At 33.5% G+C, this 16,354-nt stretch overlaps 1 pseudogene across 1 annotated transcript; it reads right to left on the bottom strand.

Annotated features, from left to right (window-relative positions):
* Window positions 1-9,463: 9,463 nt before the first annotated feature.
* LOC308264394 (enhancer of rudimentary homolog) lies at window positions 9,464-9,773 on the bottom strand (annotated as a pseudogene). The gene has a single exon. The product of its transcript is annotated as an enhancer of rudimentary homolog (transcript).
* Window positions 9,774-16,354: the final 6,581 nt, after the last annotated feature.

Below are 16,354 nucleotides of genomic sequence, written 5' to 3'. Positions count from 1 at the left end.
AATTATTTTATTTCAAAACATAAAGAAAATAGAAAAGGAAAGCACAAAAGATTTGGATCCATCAGATGATGCACATAGAAGAAAATATACATACAATTTAAGGCAAAAGCATTATTATCAGACACAACATGGATCTATTTGAAGAAAAACAAGACACAAGAATGGACACACACACACACACACACACACACACACACATAAAACACTCAAGTGGGGTATGCAGAAGCTAGGATAAAACGGTCATGGGAGGAACTCTAGACAGAGAGAGAAACCATAGATGAGCAAATAAAGAGACCTGACTGAGGAAGAAGGAAGTGGGGAAGAGGGAAATTCCCTAACGTACATGATGTCCATTCACAAACATATCAAAGTCAATCACTAAGTCAAACATGAGAAAGAGGGAGGGGGAGGGGATGAGTGGGAATTGGGGGAGGGCTGAATGAGTGATGTGTGCTTGTTTGCCTCTAACACCTTGTACTCCATTAAGATGTATGACTATAATGCACCAATAAAAATTTTTTTTTAAAAATTAAAAATAAAAAGTCAGATGTCTCAAAGTTAATATGACATGAAATCCTGGTGGAAGGAGCTGAAATCAATTGTATAATATCCATAAAGACATTTTCCAAATTTGAAGTTCTTTGATGTGAGCAGTTTATGAGGCAAGCTCAACATTTTCTTCAATAAATAACTAAATCCCCTGTAGTCGGTTTTGTCTAAAGGGACAGGACTCCACCAGTTGACTAAAGCTAGGGACTAAACACACAAGATAGAAGAAATCATCATCTAGAATCTGGCCCATTTTTTTTTTTTTTGAGTAAAGCTATCTCTGAAGCATTTCACCTAGAAATTGTATGGAACTTTTATACAAAATTGACAGCACAACATGTGCAAATATGAATAGAAATTGAGAAAAACAAATACTTCAAGTCATATAAATAATGACTCAAATAAGAAAAATATAAAATAATGAAACATTTCAATATTTTTCACAAAAACTTAGAATCTTCTAGAAAGAATTATGATTATTGAATAACTGAGTATAAGTCATCTGGAGTAGTGTTTGTAGTATAAAGGACAATATACAAAATGTCACTAAACTCAATTACATATCAACTGAATACATGTAAATTAAAGTAGAAAACAAAGATGGAAAATTATATTGAACCTGTAGTAAATGTTAAATAGTGCTAGAATATATATAATTAGTATCACAAAAGACAAAGAAAAAAGGGAATGGTAGAAATATACCTTGACAAAATATGTATTAAGGATTTTTCTAAAATGATGAGAGGCATCAGAATCATAAATTCAGATGTCTCAGCTAAATCTATATTAGAAAACCAAAAACATGTGCATGCAGAAAAAGAGAGAGACAGAGAGAGAATTGAACATCTTTTCCAAATTATTAAATGCCATTGAAAAGCAGGCTTCGTTAATCAAATAACCGGGCTTTAAATGATATAGTTAAGAGCATACCACTGATAAGTGATGAAATAAAAATTATAATAAAGGCCTTCTTACAAAATTGAGTGGCCTTTGATATATTAATTTCAGCACAGAAAGAAATGTTCAACTCTTAAAGCAAAATGCTGTTTATATCTCTGATAATTCTAAAAAGATGTCTTCTACAAGATCTTTACTCTCAAGTTAATAACATGTCTGATTCTGTCTTTAGTTTCAGTGAATTATTAATCGCCTGGTTCTCAGGAACATCTTGAGATGTTCAGCAACAACAAGAACAAGATCAGAATAAGATTCTCATTTTCTTAGCTAGTATACGTTGCATAGAAATACTTCTCTGTTATTCAATTTACTGTTGTTGGGGACTAATGTCTGACATGGCTATGCCTTCTTTTCCAGAACATCAAAGGTCAATGACTCTACGCCATCAAAATCTAACCTTCCTTTTACTCTTTTAGATCAGTTAGGACGAGACTTTCAATCCTGGGCTAGGTAGGGTCCTTGTCCCTTGACAGCTTTGAAGAAGTATAGAAGATGGAGTTTCATCCTTTATCAACCCTTAAAATTAAAGAACAGAAGTGTGAGGAAAGGGTTTTAAGTAGGATAGAAGAAATAAAAGTAATAGGTAGAAATAGAGAAGGAAGGGAAAACTGTAGTTTTAAAATTTAAAAACTCAAAGATTTTTTTTATCTTCACATTACAAGGTCTTTTTTTTCCCTTAGGCAAACATCCCCCAAAGACCCTTACCTTTATTCCTAAAGGCCTATCTCCTCACCTAAAGTTTCCAAAATGTTTGGTAAACAAAGGAACTTTAAGGAATGTCTGAGAGTTTCTCAAATTATTAAACAACAAAAGTACAGGTAACATTTTTAAAGCTTCCAGGGATGCAAATCATTAACTTTTAAGATGAAATAGGGAGATAGATGATTGACTTTTTTTTTTTTTTCAGTACTGAGGATGGAAACCTGGGTCATTCTACCTCCAATCTAAGAAAGCCCTAGTTCACCACTGCCCATTTTTCTTTCCCCATGAAGTGGCACATTGGTGGAGTCAAGCACAGACATGGGGAACAACCCCACGCCTCTGAGAGCCTGAATAAAGATTTCACTAGCTTTATGGATTCATGGCAACCTGGGGGGAAGAAAGGGGAAGTGAGGAGGGGCTAAGAGTCAAAAGTTCCTAGGTACTGAGTTAGAATGGAGAAACTGTTTTCAAAGTTTGCTCTACTTTCTTCATAATAAAATTTAAGAAAAAGTATCTGATGATTGCTTCATCCTATGGCCTAAGAAATAAGCAAACAAACAAAGCAACAACAAAACTCATAGAGAAGGGACATGAACTAGGAAGGCAAGGATGGAAAGAGCATGGAGAGCCAGTGCAACATGCTTCCTTGACTCAAACTCCCTTTAGAGACTGATGCACGGCTGTTAGGATCTGGATCTAGACTGTCCCCCAAAGGCTGCCATGTGGAAGAGAGTGCCACAGTGTCCAAGGGTGGAATCTTTAGATATGATTGGATCATGGGGCTCTGACCTCACTAGTATATTGACCCATTTATGAACTAATAATTTTAACAAGTGGATACTGGGTGGTAATTATAGCCCGGTGAGGCCTTGTTGGAGGGAATGGGTCACTGGGAGCATGCAGTTGGGGACTATATTGTGTCTCTGGGGCTTTATTTCCCTCTGCTTCATAACTGCCACTAACTGAGCACCTTTTCTTCACCATACAGTTAACACGGACTGAGATCTCTGACACCATGAACTATATATGTCTTTCCTCTCTTAAGTTGCTCAGGTCAGGCATTTTTATAAGTAGAATGCAAAACTAATATACTTTCTATGCACCAAGTCTGGTGCAGAAGGACAGCTTGAGATCTGCCAGATAGAACCTTCTGCCTAAAAATTCTGCCTTAAAATTCACATATAGTTTTTTTAACAAGGATTTAGAATCCTAATAAATTTTATCATAAGAGAGTATGAGAAGGTATTTAAATATGGATGCTATATAAAAGAATACTCAGAGAAAATTAATATGTCTTTGTAAAGTTATAGGATGTGAGCAAAATGCCATAGATTTAGATAATACAGAAGAAATTTTATAATAAATCATGAAAATATAAAATATTTTAAAAGTATGCAGAATTAAAATTGGTGATTCAGAAGCATAAGAACAGGTATTTTAGAAAAATACAACAAAAACTGGAACAAATGATATCATCAAATGTATAATTTAGAATCAGGCTACCAATGTAAATGACATATAGGTCTAGATTAAAAGACACACCAAGTGTATTGACTTTTTATAACTTGATTTGGACACACAAACTATAGAGATAAAAATAATCCTACAAGATAAATCATGTGTGATTTCAGAACACTTGTTAAAAAAGTAACCCCATATAAGTCTAAAGAAATTAACAAAATGTGCCAGATCAAAGGTAAATATTCAGTATATAAAAACCTTTTTTTCCAAACAGAAAGAAAATTAGAATAATGTGAAATTACTAGTACCAATCTCAATATCATATATGAGGAAAGGGTGAAAGCAGGAAGGAATATGGAACTTTGGGAAACTCAACAAGTACTATGTGCCTATCTATTTCTATAACTCTGAACTACAAAATTGTGTGAGATTATAATGCACAAATAAAGTACTTTAAAAAAAGAAAACTGAGTGTAGTGGTGCATACATGTCTGTAATTCTTGTATAGATCTTAGCTGAGACAGACGGATTTCAGGTTTGAGGCCAGTCTCAGTAACTTATAAAGACTGTCAGCAACATAGCAACCTTGTTTTAAAATTATACAAATAAAAATGGGCTGTAGGTATAGCTCAGAGGTTGAATTTTCCTGGATTCAATTACCAATACAAAATAAATAAAACCTCAATGAAATGCAGTATTTGTGTATCTATAGAAATTGTATGTGGTTGGATAACACTCAGAAGACTAACAATATATACTCACAAGAGTATAGAAAGGAAGCATAACATCAGGAAAAAGGATGTCTCAGTGACCAGTATGAAACACAGAGATATAGCTTCAAGGGTTCTAACTCAGTATTGCACAGAATTCAGATCATGATCTTCAAGACATAGGACAGATTCAGGGAGGCTCTGACCCTGACCATTTGACCCTATACAAAATTAAGGTGCAGAAAATCAAAAACATATTTTCAACAAGTAAGGCAGATGAAATGGTACTGAATGCTTTAAAATAGCTTTGGAATATAAATAGCTTTCTAACATAATCATCAGTATATTCTATTCCTGGGGTAAACAATGGTCACATGTCTCCATGTGATAAGGAGACTACAACAAACTGGTGGGTAGTTAACTCATTATGTGTACCTTATAATTTATTATCATGCTTTGACATGCATATGATTAAGATAAGTGCTGTATTAAGATAATTTTAGATTGGCAAATGATCATTAGTTTACCTTTTTCAAGAAAATATTGGAAAGTATTTTATAAAAAAACAAATGCTAAATTCACAATTGTCCAACTATGGAATCAGCCATGATGTCTATAAACAGATAAATGGATTACAAAACTATGGTATATGTATGCAATGGAATTTGACTCAGCCATAAAGAAGAACAAAATTATACCTTCTACAGGGAAATAGATGAAACTGGAGAACATTATGCTAAGTGAGATTAGTCAGTCAAAAAATAAGAATCAGATGCTCTTCCTAATATGTGAAAGCTAGGGAGAAAATGTGTCATAGGAGAAATTCTAGAAGAAGAAGGAGAAACTATAGATAAATAAGGTGACTTAACTGAGGGGGATGGGAGGAGACAAAAGGGAAATTCCCTAATGTTCATGATGCACATTCACAAACATATCAAAGTCAACCAGTAAGTCAAACATGAGGAGGGAGGAATGAGAGAATGGGGTAGGAATTAGGAAAAGGCTAATTGAGTGATGTGTACATATATGCCTCTACCATCTTGTACTTCATTAAGATGTACAATTACAATGCACCAAGAAATAAATACAAGTACTAAAGTTTAAAACATTAACATATATAAGTTGGAGGGAAGCATATGTTATCCCACAGCAGCACTATTTTATTGTCTGCCTCAAGAAGATAGCTGTTTCTCCAAAAGTATTACTCCAAAAGTAGTTGGACTATTCCTGTTTCATCAATGTCTTATAACTTTAGAAAACCTTATATCATGATTCCACAATTCTGCTTTATTCCCATTATTTCAAACATCTACCCCAGAATTATGAAGACACTTTGAATTATTCTGAGTTGAAGTTGGCTATAAATTTCAAATTAATCTATTTTGTTTCCCAATTGGTATGTCAAAGGTCATCCTTCACAGACATAGAAAAAACAATGCTTAAATTCATTTGGAACAACAAAAACCCAGAGTAGCCAAAGTAGTTCTCAGTAACAAGAAGTATGCAGAAGGCATCACAATACCTGACTTTAAACTACACTACAAAGTCATAATAATAAAAACAGCATGGTACTGGCACAAAAACAGACCCACAGAGCAATTGAGCAGAATAGAAGACTTAAAATCACATACTTACATAAATAGATTTTTGGCCAATTGATTTTTGACAAAGTGGCCAAAAAATGTGCACTGCAAAAAAATAGCCTCTTCAACAAATGGCGTTGACAAAAGTGTTTATATGAAGAAAATTGAAAATAATACCCATTTTATTATCCTGCACAAGAATAAATTTAAGAGAGATCACAGACCTGGAAATTACACTAGACACCTTGAAACTCCTAGAAGAGAACATATATCCAACACTTCAACACATAGGCACAGGTAAAATCTTTATCAACAAGACCCCAAATTCACAAGAAATTAAAAGTTGGAACTTTTTATAGGATTGGATTAAACTTAAGAGCTTCTGTGCAGCAAAGGAAACTATAAAGAATATAATCAGAGAATCAGCTGAATGAGAGAATTTTTTTTTCAGGTACTCCTCCAAGAGAAGATTAGTATCTAGAATATACAGAGAACTCACGAAACTCACTGCAAAAACACTAAGGTATCCCAGTGAAAAAAAATGGTCAAGTCAACTAAAAAGACCCTTTACAAAAGAAGAAATACAAATGGCCAAGAAATGTATGAGAAAATCGTTTAACATCATTAACAATCAGAGATATAAAAAAAATCCTAACTACCCTGAGTTTTCACCTAACCCCAATTAGAATGTTAATCATTAAAAACACAAAGAACAACAAATGCTGGTGAGGATGTGGAGAAGGGGGAACTCCAACACATTGCTGATAGGATTGCAAATTAGTGCAACCACTTTGAAAACAGTATGGAGGATTCTCAGAAGAACGAAAATGAATTTACCAGATGACCCATTAAGAATATATGATTTTTAAATAAATATACAAGTTTGAGGACAAGCTTATTAATTTTTCTATCTTAACAGTTCTAGGAGCAAGAACAATGAATCCACTCCTATAACAATTTAAGTGACTTTAAGAAAGTAAGTATTTAAACATGATTTTTAACTTTTATTGTTTGTTGAGATTTGATAGACTATATTCAGTCTTACTAATCCTCAGTAATAAGGTATGGGTCTTATTCACACTATACAAAAGTATATCTAAAGCGGTAGTAAATAATATGGAAAATGTATTTTGTTATTTAATTAATACATGTCCCTATACCAGATAAGAGATATATTTTTCAAATATGAGAAAATATATGATAATAAACTTTCTCTCTCTCTCTCTCTCTCTCTATATATATATATAGATATAGATATAGATATAGATATATCTATATCTATATCTATATCTATATCTATATCTATATCTATATATATATATCTCTATATATATATAGATATATCTATATATATCTATCTATATATATCTATATCTCTCTCTCTCTCTCTCTATATATATATATATATATATATATATATATATTCAGATTGTGAGAATAGGTGAAATAGTAGTGAAATCAGATTTTAATTTGTAATACTTATCCACTTCTTTATCTGTTGTAGAATAAGAATGTAATTTAATACAAAGTTGTGACGATTCAATTACAGAGGCTAACTGAATATTCGACAAATCCTGTATAGAGAATCAGTTCAGAGGATCAAAAGAATCAAACCCAGGTACTTCCACATGAGAGGTAAGTACTCAGTCACTGAGAAAAATCTCCAGAAAAAAAAATTTTAATCCGTTTTTTGGAATAGTGACTCATTAATTGTCCAGGATGTCACTAAGCCTACAAATCTCTTGCCTCAACTTTTCAAGTACTTGGAATTATAGGTGTGCACCACCATGTTGAGCTCAATCAATGTTATATAAAATATTATATAGAATTAGGTACACACACATACACATGCCTTAATTATAATGCTGAGAAAAAGAAATGTGCCAGACTGTCACAATCACCAGCTTTAAAAACCTATTGACTGTAAAAGAAATGCAGCATTATGTAATATTAAAGCCTATGAGGATTTTAAATGCAGATTACTAACAAAAATCTAAAGTATGTCAGGTTACTGAGATTGTCTCATATATAGAGAGTAGTATACTATAGTTACATATTAATATTGACAGGAGACCTAAAGGATGAATATCAATTTTCTTTGTGATACCTTTTTATCTATAATTACATATTTTTATAATAGCTATCTCATGTTATAAAACTGATGAAATAATATATGCAATAAAAATATTACCTAAATCACAGCATACAAATCTAAACCTTCAGATTTTGAAATCACATGTTTATATGTGCATGTATAAGATATGCACTTCATAGTAATTTACATTGGTCATATAATTAAAGGACTAATTATATCAACTATATTTATATAAAATAAGATTATTTTATTTTGGTTAAACAAACTGTGTGAACAGTAGTAACTTGAAGGTAGATATTTAAAAAGAGAAAGAATTAGTTGAAACCCAAAGAACATGTGACTTTTTGGACATTTACAATAAAATTTTAGCAATAGTAATTTACAAATGTGAAATTTATTATAGGTGGTTTCAAGAACATATTTAATTTAAAATAAGTTAGTCAGGGATAAATTGTAGTACTTCAATTTGATTTCCTGGAACTATGAAAATAAATATAAAAATTAGCTTCCAAGAGTGCTGAAATGAGAGGCTTATAAAAGATTGGATTGCACTACATTCCTTAAATATTAATTAAGTGATGCAGCTTGATTATGTGATGTAATTGAAAGAACCATTACCATTAGCTCAACTAATATTAGAATCTAATCCATGGATATTAACTTCTTGCCACAACACTCATATATGCTTCTTCAAAACTTTTATTACCATGCCCATCTTTCAAAATGGAAGTGGAAGAAACAGGTGCTTAATGATGCAGTCCTGACTGGAAAACAGAGAATAAGAAATTTATATAAATACTGGATTCCCAAGATGTAATTTTGTAATTTGAGTTTTATTATAAACCTCTATTAAGATACTGATTAAATACATAAATGTATTTATCTAATCTGTCTTTTCAGATGAGTCATTGATTAAATTCTGATTTATTTTTGTGCTACTATATTTAGAAGTTAACTCAGTCTCATTTTAAATAGGCAATGTTTTTTTTTTTTTAACTAAAGGAAACATTTATTTTTTCACTAAGACTTTATCTTGAGGACATAACTATAAAGGGCGTCACTAGCACCCACCCCATCTTGAAGGGTTAGTACAGTGAATGTTATAAAGCAGGTATGAACAGTTCTCAGGACTGGAACCAACATTAACTGACAAGAACAACTGCAACTTAAGTCATCATAAAAATGTTTTAGAAAAAAGAAAGGAAGGAAGGAAAAAAAGGAAAGAAAAAAAGGGGCAGTGGGGGATCAGATTGAAAAGATCCTCACATTTAATCTACTACATTCAGTCTTGGCTAGAGTGTAACAAAATGGAAACAGGACTCTAGTACAAAACTTCTACTTCAGCGCTGTACACAACCTGTGTTCCAAGCCCAGCCCCAGCCCCAACCCCAATGCTTCCAACCCAATTATTTCCCAGCCTGTTGGGCCTGCCGACAAGAAGCACGTAAATCTTCTCTTTGATCCAGTCTTTGTTGTAAGGCTGGTAAATCTGGGTATCAGCTCTGTAAACAAGGCAGCTGAGGTCGGCCAGATAGTCAATAAAATTAAACAACTGGCTGATATCATATGTGATAGAGGGGCTGTTGGGATTCATTCTTTTCAGATGTTCTTCATACATTTTACAAACACCTTCCATGCATTCATTCACAGATTCATAGCTTAAGTTCTGCCTTCCGGCCTCTTGGTCGGCTGTACCAGCAAAATGGTGTGAGACATCGCGCCACACTCTTCTTGCTGCTTCCTCTGCCAACACCGCCACCGTACCTAAATAAGCAATGTTTTATTGTTTGTTAAAATGTTCAGGCACCTTTTTTTTTTTTTTTTTTTTTTTTGCTGTACTGGGAATGGAACACAGGGGAATTCTACCTCTGATCTATACTACCCAGTCCTACTTTTTATTCTTTATTATTTTAAAACAGGGTCTCACTGAGTTGCAAAGGGCCTCATTAAGTAGCTGCAACTGTCTGTGAACCACAATTCTCCTGTCTCAGTCTCTCAAATTCTGGGATTGCAAGCATGTGCCACCACACCCATGATCAGGCATCTTTTACTATGGCATATATTTAGAAAAATTGAATTCAATCTATTTTAAAGTAGAATATAGACTGAACACATGTGTTTTCCCCAATTTTTTTTCTTTCAAAACTTTAAATACTATCCCATCTTTTAAGATAAAAGTAGAAACAATAGTGGGCTGAATGTTGTGTCTTTTGAACGAATAATGGACTGAAAATTTTTGGCAAACCAAAATTTATATCTTATTTATTATTATTATTATTATTATTATTAATATTATTAGTGGTACTGGGGATGGAACCCAGGGGCCTTCTACCTTCGGGCTACACTCCCATACTTATTTTATATTTTATTTGGAAACAGGGTCTCTTAAGCCAGTGCGGCTGGCTCCGAACCTGTGCGATCCTCCCATCTCAGCCTCCCAAGCGCAGGGATTACAAGCGTGTGCCACCACACCCGGAATACCAAAATTTATATCTTAAAGTCCAAACCCCCAATTTGTTGTCAGTTAGTCCTGTGACTTTTGGGAGGTAGTTAGATTGTGACAGTCAAGCCTTCTGAAAAGGTATAAATGCCTTTAAAGGAAGAGATGCAAATAATATGATCTTTCTCTTCACGAGTAACTGGATAAGCCATCACTTTAATTTTGAATTTCCAAGATTCAGAATATGGAGGAACAAATTTTGATTAAGCTACCTAGTCTAGGGTATTTTTATGGTTTCTGATTTCCGTGTGTGTGTGTGTGTGTGTGTGTGTGTGTGTGTGTGTGTGTGTATGCAAGAAGTGCTCTGAGAAATTTCATTAGGGCAAAATATATTTTCACTAAGTTTTGCTGTTAAGACTGGGAATATAACTTAGTAGTAGAGCATTTTCATTAAATGTGTAAATCCTGGATTCAATCTCCATCACAACAAAAAATTTCTCTAAATTAAAATTAATTTTATAAAAATAATTGAATTTGAAAAATGCTTTAAGGATCCAAAAGAAATAATTTGTTGAATATTCTAGTAAATTACTACCAATTGAATCTTAGACCAAAATGCCCCTCCCACACTCAAATTTAAAAAATATGTTAATATGTTTACTGGCAAGAAACTGAGCTACTTCTTGTACCACATTCTCTGTAGTAGAAAGTAATATACTGCAGATGGTAAAATGGGGTAAAATGGACTGATTTTTCTATGTCTGTGAGGAATGATCTTGGTAATTTAATGGGTATTGTGTAGAATCGGGAGATCACTTTTGGAAGTATGGCCATTTTGATTATATTTTTCCTTCTCGCCCTGCAGGAGAGTCAATTCAAGATGGATCAAGGACTTGGAAATTAGAACAGAGACCTTGAGGCTTCTTGAAGAGGGGATAGGTCCAATACTGCAACACATAATCATATATGAAAACTTTCTCAACAAGACCCCAAAGGCACAAGAAACTAAAAGCTGAATCAATACAGGGGATTGCATGAAACTGAAGAACTTCTGTACAACAAAAGAAACTGTCAAGAACCTCAATTGAGAGACAACAGAATGGGAGAAGATTTTTGCCACCTACTTTTTTAATAGAGCACTAATATCTAGAATATACGGAGAACTCAAGAAACTCAGCACTAAGAAAACAAATAACTCAATCAAAAAATGGAAACGTGAGTTAAGTAGACACTTCGCAAAAAAAGAAATTAAAATCACTGATAAATGCATGAAAAAGTGCTCAATATCATTGGAAATCAGAGAGATGCAAATCAAAACTACCCTTAGATTTCAAGTAACTCCAACTAGAATGGCAAGCATTCAAAACACAAACAACAAATGCTGGTGATAATGTGGAGAAGTGGGAAGTCTAAAGTATTATTGGCAGTATTGTTGACTGTTTTGCAAATTAGTATAACCACTTAAAAACAGTATGGAGGATCCTCAGAAGAAAGGTAACAAACTTACCATTTGATCCAGCAATACCACTTCTGGGTATCTCTCCAAAAGAAGGGTAACCACACTACCAAACTAATGCATGTGTATAGAGGAGCAAATAAGGCAAATTAATTGAGGGGATGAGAGAGGGGAAGAGGGAAACTCTCTAAAGCACATTATATCAAAGTCATTCACTAAGCCAAGCATGGGAAGGAAGGATGGAGAGGGAATGGGGTGGTAATTGGGTAAGGGCTAATGGGATGATGTGTGCATGTATGTCTACACAATTCTTTTATCCCATTAAGATGTATGACTACAATACACCAATAAATTTTTTAATCCACATAGTCAATTACCGAAATACCTAGAATCCTCTTTTCCCTTTTTTCTTATTTTGTTTTGTGATATTGAGGATTCAATTCATAGGCATTCTACTACTGAGCTACACTCCAGGCCTTTTTTATTATCATGTTTCTGAAACAGTCTCACTAAGTTGCCTATACTGTCCTCAAACTTGTGATTCTCTAGTCTTAGCCTCATAAGGACAGGAATTACAAGCATATACCACCTTGCTTGGCTCAGGATCTTCTATTCTTTTCTCTTCTGCTACATATATGACAATTCTCAAATCAGGGCTATTCTCATGAAGAACCACACAAAAATAACCTTACCTTGTGTAATATAGACATTTAAATTTTTCATCTTGGTCTTATTTATATATGTTTTTATTGGTGCACTGTAATTAAACATCTCGATGAAATTGAGAGTGATATAAGTACACATGCACAAAGTACTTATTGGGCCCTCTCCTGGCCCCTTTCCACTACCTCTCTCTTTCCATCTTTCCATGCTCAGCAAAAGAAATGGTTTTGTTAAGTTTGTGTATGTAAATCATATCTATTAAGATGTTTCCCTCTTCATGTCTTTCTCACTATTTCTATTGCCCCCAAACAGGTCCCTTTCTTCACTCCACTATGATGTTTCCTTTGTCTGGGGTCCCTCCTGTGCCCCAATTTCTTCCCAGCTTCCACATATGAGAGAAGATATCTGACCTTTAATGCTTGTGTGTGTGTGTGTGTGTGTGTGTGTGTGTGTGTGTGAGAGAGAGAGAGAGAGATACTGATTAATCTCAATTAACATAAACTTATCTAGTTCCATTTATTTCTCTGAAAATGATGTAATTTTGTTTTTCTTTATTGCTAAATAGCATCCCTTTGTGTATATATTCCATATTTTTATTCCATTTTTCTAATTAATGGACATTAGTGCACAGCAATAAGAACCATGCCAGAGGCATCACAACACCTGACTTCAAATTATATTATAGAGCCATAGTAATACAAAGAACATAGTTTGACATAAAAGCAAACATCAAAGACCAATGGAACAGAATATAAGACTCAAAAAAAAATCCACAGGTTTACAGCCAATTAATTTTTATTTTTTATTGGTGTATGTAGTCATACATATTAATGTGGTAAAAGATGGTAGAGGCATAAATGCAAGCATCACTTATTTATTCTTTTTCTGATTCCCCAACATTTCTCCCACCCCTCCGTCTCAGGTTTGGCTTACTTAGTGACTTTGATATGTGTATGAATGTATGTCATGTACATTAGGAAATTTCTCTCTTGCCTCCTCCGCTTCCCTTCAGATCACCTTATTTGTTCATCTGAGATTTTTTCCTCCTTTTTCCAGAGTTCCTCCTATGACATTCTCCCCTCTAGCTTCCACATATTAGGGAGAGCATGTGAATTTTTGCTTTTGGGAACTGACTAATCTTACTTAGCATCATGTTATCCAGTTCCATCCATTTCTCTGTGTATAATATAATTGTGTTTTTTTATGGTTGAGTAAAATTCCATTGTGTATGCATCCCATAGTTTTTTAATCCATTAATCTGTTGATGGACATCTTGGCTGGTTTCATAGTTTGGCAATTGTGAATTGTGGGGCTATGAACAGAGATATGCATGTATTAGTTTGGTAGATTGGTTCTCATTCTTTTTGGTATATATCCAGAAGTGTTATTGCTGGATTATATAGTAGGTTCACTCCCATTCTTATTAACATAATCCCTGCTGTTTTCAAACGTGTTCACACTTATCTGCAATCTCACCAACTCTATTAGAGTTTCCACTTCTCCACATCCTCGACAGCATTTATTGTTTGTGTTTTGCCATCTTAATTGCAGTCAATTCACTTTTGACAAATGATCCAAAATATACACTGAAAAATGATAGCCTCTTAAATAAATTGTGTTGGAAAAACCGACTATCATATGCAGGAAAATGGAAATAATCCCCACTTTGTCAACCTGCACAAAAGCCAATTTAAGATGGATCAAAGACCTAGAAATTAGATCAGAGACCTTGCAGTTACTTGGAAAGGGCATAAGACCAACATCCCAACATATAAGCAATAGTAAAACACTTTTTCAAACCCCAAAGGTACAAAAAATTAAAATCAGGATGAATATGTAGGATTGCATTAAAATAAAGATCTTCTGTGTAACAAAATAAACTTTTTTTGGCACTGGGAAGGAACCCAGGGACTTTCTACCTCTAAGATACAACACCCAACCCTATTTTTTATTGTTTATTTTTGAAACAGGGTCTCACTGAGTTGCAAAAGGTCTCATTAAGTAGTAGTTGAGGCTGTTTGAGAACCACATTCCTACTGTCTCTGCCTTCCAAATACTGGGATTACAAGCATGCACCACCACACCTGGCCAAAGAAAACTATTAAGAACTTCAAGAGAAACCTTACAGAATTAAAGATGATATTTATAAGCTAATCGTTTGACAAAGGACTAATATCTAGATAATAAAAAGAACTCAGGAAACCCACTGCCAAAAAATAACCTAACCAAAAAGTAGAAAAAATAACTAAATAGACACTTTACAAAAGAAGAACTACAAAGGACCAATAAATATATGAAAGTTTTTTCAAAATTATTAGCAGAGAAAGGCAAATCAAAACTATTCTGATATTTTACTTAACCCAAATTAGAGTAGCAATCATTAAAACAAAACAAAACAAAAAACCTGGTGAGGATGTGAAAAATTATACATTGTTGGTAAGATTGCAAATTAGGAAAAATAGTGTAGAGTGATCCTCAGAAGAATAAGAATGTTTAAACGTATCATATGACCCAGTTATACCACTTCTTGGGTATTTACCCAAAGAAATAGAAACCAGACTACAATTGCAATACTTGCATGTATATGTTTATAGCTGGACAATTCATGAATATAAATCTTAGTAGTTTTTATATAAGTAGTACTGATATTTGTTTAGATTATAATTGGTGGTGCATTTATATAGGTAAATAATAATTTTAGTAGATTAATATAAATATTATATTAACTTTAAGCATTAAATATAGTGATTAAAAAGTATAACACACATCACTAAGACTATTAATACATAATAATAAAAGACCTGAGAACATAATTTTAGAACATTCAGTTACACTAATTGTGTTATTTTTTCATTTTTAGTTCAATGTGTTATAATTATTAGTCAAATGATTTGAGATTTTATTTTTCCAATCAAAATCACTTGCCATAGCAATTAGAGAGATGCAAATCAAAACTACCCTGAGATTTCACCTAACTCTAACTAGAATAGTAATCATTAAAACCACAAACAACAACAAATGCTGGTGAGAATGTGGAAAAGTGGAAACTAATACGTTGTTGGTAAAATTTCAAATTAGTGCAACCAGTTTGGAAAAGAGTAGAAAGGAAACTTAGAAGAAGAATGGGAACAAACTTACCATTTGATTCAGCAATACCACTTCTGGGTATCTACCTAAATGAATGAAAATCAAACTAGTTCATGAGTATCTATGTTCATAGCTGCAGAATTCTCAATTGCCAAACTGTGGAACTAGCCAAGATGTCCATCAACAGATGATGTATTATAAAATTACAGAATATTTTTACAATGAAATTTTACTGAGCCATAAAGAAGAACTAAGTTATGTTAATTACAGGGAAATGAAGAAAACTGGAGAACATTATGCTAAGTAAGATTAGGCAGTCACAGAAACTAAGAAATTGGATGCTTTCCCTAATATAAAGAAGCTAAGCAGAAAATGGGTCATACGAGGAACTCTAGATGAAGAAGGATAATCTATAGATAAACAAATAAGATGACCTAACTGAGGAGGATAGGAGGAGGACAGAGAAAAATTCCCTAAGATACATGATGTGCATTTACAAACATATCAGTGTCAATCACTAAGCCAAACATAAGGAGAAGGGAGGGGGTATAGGGTGGGAATTGAGAAGAGGCTAAATGAGTGATGTGTAAATATATGCCTCTACCATCGTGTATTCCATTTAAGATGTATGACTACAATGCACCAATAAAA

This window comes from Muscardinus avellanarius (assembly GCF_963383645.1).
Source record: "Muscardinus avellanarius genome assembly, chromosome: 1".
NCBI lineage: Eukaryota > Metazoa > Chordata > Mammalia > Rodentia > Gliridae > Muscardinus > Muscardinus avellanarius.
The sequence above is the reverse complement of the archived record's forward strand: the minus strand, read 5'-3'. Positions and strand labels throughout refer to the sequence as shown.